The sequence below is a fragment of the Heptranchias perlo genome, chromosome 15, assembly GCF_035084215.1.
Source record: "Heptranchias perlo isolate sHepPer1 chromosome 15, sHepPer1.hap1, whole genome shotgun sequence".
Taxonomy (NCBI): Eukaryota; Metazoa; Chordata; class Chondrichthyes; order Hexanchiformes; family Hexanchidae; genus Heptranchias; species Heptranchias perlo.
In genome coordinates this window covers 7,571,538-7,579,098 of record NC_090339.1, presented here as the reverse complement: position 1 = coordinate 7,579,098, position 7,561 = coordinate 7,571,538, and positions in this window count along the sequence as shown.

The following is a 7,561-nucleotide window of genomic DNA, read 5'->3' as shown; positions in this document are numbered from 1 at the left end:
GAGGCAGCGGCGGACGAAGTCAATGGTAGGTGCACAGCATCATGAACATGGATGCAGTGCAAGAAGAAGTTCAATGCTTTGACAGGAGTGGTCAAGGTGAGTGAGGTCAAGTGGCTTCTCTTACCAACTGCACCACGCACTTCACCCCCCATCACCCACATACCAACAAACTCACTCTTCCCATCAGTACTCAACTCTTCACACTGGCAGCTATTCACCATGATAGGCACATCACCCAGACACACGTCCCGCTTTCTTGCAGGTGAAGGTGGCGCATATCAGGAGTCAGCAAGTGGCACCTGCATGGTCCCTTAAAGTACTGCCCTCCCTCAGCTGATGAATCAGTCCTCCTCCATGTTGAACACCACTTGGAGGAAGCACTGAGGGTAGCAAGGGCACAGAATGTACTCTGGGTGGGGGACTTCAATGTCCATCACCAAGAGTGGCTTGGTAGCACTATGACTGACCAAGCTGGCCGAATCCTGAAGGACATAACTGCCAGATTGGGCCTGCGGCAGGTGGTGAGCGAACCAACACGAGGGAAAAACTTACTTGACCTCGTCCTCACCAATCTACCTGTCGCAAATGCATCTGTCCATGACAGTATTGGTAGGAGTGACCACCACACAGTCCTCGTGGAGACGAAGTCCCGTCTTCGCACTAAGGACACCATCTAATGTGTTGAGTGGTACTACCACCGTGCTAAATGGAATAGATTCAGAACAGATCTAGCAGCTCAAAACTGGGCATCCATGAGGCGCTGTGGGCCATCAGCAGCAGCAGAATTGTATTCCAGCACAATCTGTAACCTCATGGCCTGGCATATTCCTCACTCTACCATTACCAACAAGCCAGGGGATGAACCCTGGTTCAATAAGGAGTGTAGAAGAGCATGTCAGGAGCAGCACCAGGCGTACCTAAAAATGAGGTGCCAACCTGGTGAAGCTACAACTCAGGATTACATGCATGCTAAACAGCGGAAGCAACATGCTATAGACAGAGCTAAGCGATTCCACAACCAACGGATCAGATCAAAGCTCTGCAGTCCTGCCACATCCATAACGGGAGGAGAAGGCTCTGTAAACATCCCCATCCTCAATGATGGCAGAGTCCAGCACGTGAGTGCAAAAGACAAGGCTGAAGCGTTTGCAACCATCTTCAGCCAGAAGTGCCGAGTGGATGATCCATCTCGGCCTCCTCCCGATATCTCCACCATCACAGAAGCCAGTCTTCAGCCAATTCGATTCACTCCACGTGATATCAAGAAACGGCTGAGTGCACTGGATACAGCAAAGGCTATGGGCCCCGACAATATCCCGGCTGTAATGCTGAAGACTTGTGCTCCAGAACTAGCTGCGCCTCTAGCCAAGCTGTTCCAGTACAGCTACAGCACTGGCATCTACCCAACAATGTGGAAAATTGCCCAGGTATGTCCTGTCCACAAAAAGCAGGACAAATTCAATCTAGCCAATTACCGCCCCATCAGTCTATTCTCAATCATCAGCAAAGTGATGGAAGGTGTCGTCGACAGTGCTATCAAGCGGTACTTACTCACCAATAACCTGCTCACCGATGCTCAGTTTGGGTTCCGCCAGGACCACTCGGCTCCAGACCACATTACAGCCTTGGTACAAACATGGACAAAAGAGCTGAATTCCAGAGGTGAGGTGAGAGTGACTGCCCTTGACATCAAGGCAGCATTTGACCTAGTGTGGCACTAAGGAGCCCTAGTAAAATTGAAGTCAATGGGAATCAGGGGGAAAACTCTCCAGTGGCTGGAGTCATACCCAGCACAAAGGAAGATGGTAGTAGCTGTTGGAGGCTCATCATCTCAGCCCCAGGACATTGCTGCAGGAGTTACTCAGGACAGTGCCCGAGGCCGAGCCATCTTCAGCTGCTTCATCAATGACCTTCCCTCCATCATAAGCGCAGAAATGGGGATGTTCGCTGATGATTGCACAGTGTTAAGTTCCATTCCCAACCCCTCAAATAATGAAGCAATCCGAGCCTGCATGCAGCAAGACCTGGACAACATCCAGGCTTGGGTTCATAAGTGGCAAGTAACATTCGCGCCAGACAAGTGCCAGGCAATGACCATCTCCAACAGGAGAGGGTCTAACCACCTCCTCTTGACATTCAACGTCATTACCATCGCCGAATCCCCCACCATCAACATCCGGGGGGGTCACCATTGACCAGCCATATAAATACGGTGGCTACAAGAGCAGGTCAGAGGCTGGGTATTCTGCGGTGAGTGACTCACCTCCTGACTCCCCAAAGCCTTTCCACCATCTACAAGGCACAAGTGAGGAGTGTGATGGAATATTCTGCACTTGCCTGGATGAGTGCAGGTCCAACAACACTCAAGAAACTCAACACCATCCAGGACAAAGCAGCCCACTTGATTGGCACCCCTTCCACCACCCTAAACATTCACTCCCTTAACCACCAGCGCACTGTGGCGGCAGTGTGTACCATCCACAGGATGCACTGCAGCAACTCGCCAAGGCTTCTTCGACAGCACCTCCCAAACCCGCGACCTCTACCACCTAGAAGGACAAGAGCAGCAGGTACATGTGAACATCACCACCTGCACATTCCCCTCCAAGTCACACACCATCCTGACTTGGAAATATATCGCAGTTCCTTCATCGTCGCTGGGTCAAAATCCTGGAACTCCCTTCCTAACAGCACTGTGGGAGAACCTTCACCACACGGACTGCAGCGGTTCAAGAAGGCGGCTCATCACCACCTTCTCAAGGGCAATTAGGGATGGGCAATAAATGCTGGCCTCGCCAGCGACGCCCACATCCCATGAATGAATTAAAAAAAAGTTGCATTTAGCCCCTCGAGCCTGTTCCACCATTCAATGAGATCATGGTGGACCTGTGACCTAACTCCATATGCCCGCCTTAGCCTCATATCCCTTAATACCCTTGATTCACAGAAACCTATCAATCTCAGATTTAGTATTCACAAGTGAGCTAGCATCTACTGCCATCTGCAGAAGAGCGTTCCAAAAGTCTCCCTCCCTTTGCGTGTAGAAGCATTTTCTAACTTCACTCCTGCACATTCTCGCTCCAAATGTTAGGCTATGTCGCCACGTCCTAGTGTTCAAGTCTAGGAGAGCTCCAAAAACAGTTACAAATGTCTCGGCAGCCGGAAGCAATAATCCAGTCACTAACCTGCTTATCCTGCATGGTCCCTTTAAGTAGCGCTGGTGGGGGGTCCTCCACGCACTCTAAGACACGTTCAGATGGTCGTGGTTAAGACTGTGCATTGAGTTGAGCGTTAGACACCATTTTGGGACTTATCACTTTAAATCAGCGTTGCACACTGATTGAAGCCATTTTCTCCCTACTTTACATGATTTCAGCATTTGTTATCTGTGCCTTTGCTAACTCCTGTACCAAGATGGCCCAACTTAGCACCCTTTGTTTCTTGTCTCTTCACAGGAGGCCACAGAGATTGATAAATATGTTTGTGAATTGTTTAGTAAAAGGAGATCATTGTGGTGCTGACTGGTGTGAAGAACAGCCCAAATTCCAAGACACGGGGTAGAACCTAATCTCACTTTACGCGTGTAAACCCGGAGCAACAAGGGCCAATTTCTGGGATCAACGTCCCTCAACCAAAGGTGTCCCGAAAGACACCCAACCCAATATTGGGTTGGATGATTCAGGCAAGTGTGTCTCTTGAGATATCATTCAGTAGTTGGGTTGAGAGGGTATATTGACAAGTCCATGGAAACAAAATATTTTTTAATTTGATCAGTTTATTGCCTTCAACAATTTATATAATTCTAGCTAAAGATTAAACAGAATGAGGTCCTTCATCGCATTGCAATCGGGGGACTGTAGTGTCTGAGTATTACATGTCATTCTGCAGGATACTGGAGCTGGGGAGGCCCAAGGACTCCATGCGGGCCCTGGGGAAGCATTCCTGTTTTTGCTCCTCCAGGCCCTCAGAGTTCAAAGAGACGCAGATTCACCCCATCCTCCAAACGTGACACAGGAATCCCAAGTCCTCTCTCCATCCCAATGTGAGAAGGGAAACCTGACGCCTGTCCTAATCCTAATGCGAAAAGGGAATCTCCAGGCCTCATCGCATCCCAATGTGAAAAGGGAAACCCCAGGCCTCTCCCCTTCCCAACGCCATACGGGAATCTCCAGGCCACTCCACATCCCAACGTGAAAAGGGAATCCCCAGGCCTCTCCCAATACCAAGGTGAAAAGGGAAACTCCTGGTTTCTCCCCAATCCCAAAACAAAAAGGAAAACCCCAGGGGGGAGAAATTGGATAGGGCCTGTTTTTGGGCGGGGGTAGCATGATCCGCTATTATCCAGCGCCCAATGGTCCTTGCGCAGGCAGGACGAGATTTTTGTCAGGCCTGCGGACTTGCCTGCAATCTGCATTGGAAATCAGCATTGAACAAGGATTCCATGCAATTCGGACTTTCCACCAGCGGGGGAGCTCCAATCTCTTAAAGGCAGGCTGTCTGTTCGAAATCTCTGAAAGGTAACTGGAACCTGTTATTTGCTGAAATTAACAGTCTGCTGTCTGTACAGAGTCTGAACGGAGATCAGACATTGCACACGTAAAACAGGTCCTATTTCTATGTTTACACACAGTTGAGTTATGTTAAAACATTGAAAAAAGGTTGTGCACCACTAAATCCCACATCCTCCAATCTGCATGCCAAACTTCACCAATTTGCCAATCTGAGTTTGTACCAGGTCTGCGAGAGTGCGTGCACCAAGGTTCTCTATGAGTGCACCTGAGGTCTTGGTGCAAGAGGTGGACAGAAGGAGGGGCTTTCTATATCTGCAGTGGTGGTGGTGAGGGGGGTGGCGGGGGGCGGGCAAGAGGCCCTCCAGACATATACCCAAAAGGCAGTGGGAGGCAGTAGGGGACGAAGTCAATGCCAGGCGCACAGCATCATGAACATGGATGCAGTGCAGGAAGATGTTCAATGCTTTGATGTGAGTGCTCAAAGTGAGTGAGGTCAACTGTCAAGTGGCGTCTCCTACCAACTGCACCACTAGCCGCATCGACTGCTCCACACACTAAACCCCCCAACACCCACCTACCAACTAACTCTTTCCATCAGAACTCAACTCTTCCCATCAGATGCTTCCTCTCACCCTCACACATTACCACTGTTGCAAGCCGCCCACCTACAACTCACAGGCCACACACACTGGCAGCTATTCATACATGACAGGCACATCACCCAGACACACGTTCCGTTTTCTTGAAGGAGGAGGTAGCAGATATCAATATGCAGCAAGTGGCAGTGGCATTCAGCCCCTCGAGCCTATTCCGCCATTCAATGAGATCATGGTGGATCTGTGACCTAACTCCATATACCCGCCTTAGCCCCATATCCCTTATTACCCTTGGTTCACAGAAATCTATCAAACTCAGATTTAGAATTCATAATTGAGCTAGCATCAACTGCCATTTGCAGAAGAGTTTCCCAAGCTTCTCCCACCCTTTGCATGTAGAAGCATTTTCTAATTTCACTCCTGCATGTCCTGGCTCTAAATGTTAGGCTATGTCCCGTAGTCCGAGTATTCAAGTATGGGAGACCTCCAAAAACAGTTACAAATGACTCCTCAGCCAGAAGCACTAAGCCAGCCACTAACCTGTAAATCCTGCATGGTCCCTTTAAATAGCGCCGGTGGGGGGGTCCTCCAGGCACTCTAAGACACGTTCAGATGGTCGGGGTTAAGACTGTGTGTTGAGTTGAGCGTTAAGTCCCAAAATGATGTCTATCACTTTAAATCAACGTTGCACACTGATTGAAGCCATTTTCTCCCTCCTTTACATGATTCCAGCATTTGTTATCTGCGCCTGCGCTAACGCCTATACCAAAATGGCGTCTGGTGCATTTCATACTGGAAACATGCGTGCGCATTCAAGACGCCATCTTGGATGTCAGAGAGGCCGTGTAGCGCCGAAACAATAGGTGCTACACGGCCCAATTTAGCGCCCCAGGTCTCTTCCCATCCCAATGCAAAAAGGGAATCACGAGTACTCCACCCTTCCCATCGCGAAAAAGGATACTCCAGGCATTACCCCATCCCAATGTGCAAAGGGAATCACCAGGCCTGTTCCTGATCCCAACGTGAAAAGGGAATCCCCAGGCCAAACTCCATGCTCCAAAAGCGAAAACGGAATCTCCAGGCCTTCTGTGAAAAGGGAATACCGAAGCCTCGCCCCATCATAACGCAAAAAGGAAATGCCCAGGCCTCTCCCCATGACGTTGGGATGGGGAAAGGAATCCACAGTCCTTTCCCCATCCCAACGTGAAAAGGAATCCCTGGAAATCCATGAAAAGGGAATCCCCAGGCTTCTCCATTTCCCAACATGAAAAGGGAATCCCCAGACCTTTCTGCGAAAAGGGAATCCCCAAGCCTCTCCCCAGCTCTACATGAAAAGGGAATGCCAAGACCTTTCCGTGAAAAGGGAATCCCCAGGTCTCTCCCCATCCCAACATGAAAAGGGAACTCCCAGGCCTCTCCCCAAATGCGCTACAACCCCTTCCCCCACTGACTGCTGGGGACCGATCTCCTGGGTCCCTGACTGCGGCTTCCTGCTCTCCCGCCCACTGCTCAGGTAGTGAATCTGTCCGGGTGTCAGGTCGTAGTCTGTTAAGTTTTATTCAAATGAGGCCCTGCCATTGAGATCGACAGGGCCTCCTCATCCTCAACATGTCCGGGTGTGCCGCCTGCTACTGGGCTCCCTTGCGGCCTCCCGCGCCCTCGAAAAAATAAAGGCCAAAGGTGAGAATCACGAGTGAAGAGGATAGAATTCACTTCCTGCTCCTCTCAGTTACTCCTGAGTTCAGACTGTCACCCGCAGTAGCTGGCTGAGCCATCATGGTGTGTGTGAGTGCCTGAACCAGAGGGAAAGTCAGTTCCGTTATATAGATGAGTCTATCCTGACTGCGTATGAGACTAAACAACTGAAAGGGGAAGATCCACACGACTTCTACGATAGATTACGATGAATATATTTTGCAGCAAGGGAAGTAATCCAACCAAGGAATGATTTTGAATATTGCAGTGTTTCGTCATAACCTACTGCCTGAGATACAAGATTAGTCTCCATACTGAGGCATGAGTCTTTAGTTATGCAAACTGGGACAAGGCCCAAGACTCTTGGGCAATCACCACTCACCTTTAGAGTGCCTCTAGGTCAGAGGAACCCAACTTATATGTGCAGCTATATTCTGTTTGCAGCCAACAGATTTCCTTACTGTTTGAGGGAGGGTCACACCCAAACTGACAGCTAACAATGCTAATCAAGAGGGGAACCAGTAAGACACTCGAATTCCCTGTCAAAAGGTCAAGTAGGACACACTTGTGACAAATATTTTCGAGATAAAGCTATAGGAGAGGCCAGATCTACAGGAACAGGAATTCAGGTAACCGAGGCCAAGAGTCCCAGAGGGATAGGAATGATAGGCTACTGAGGAACAGTTATTCCAAACTTAGGCTGCAAAATACTAGCTCCTGACAAAGGGAGAGACAGCATCTGGATGCTCGATCAAGCCA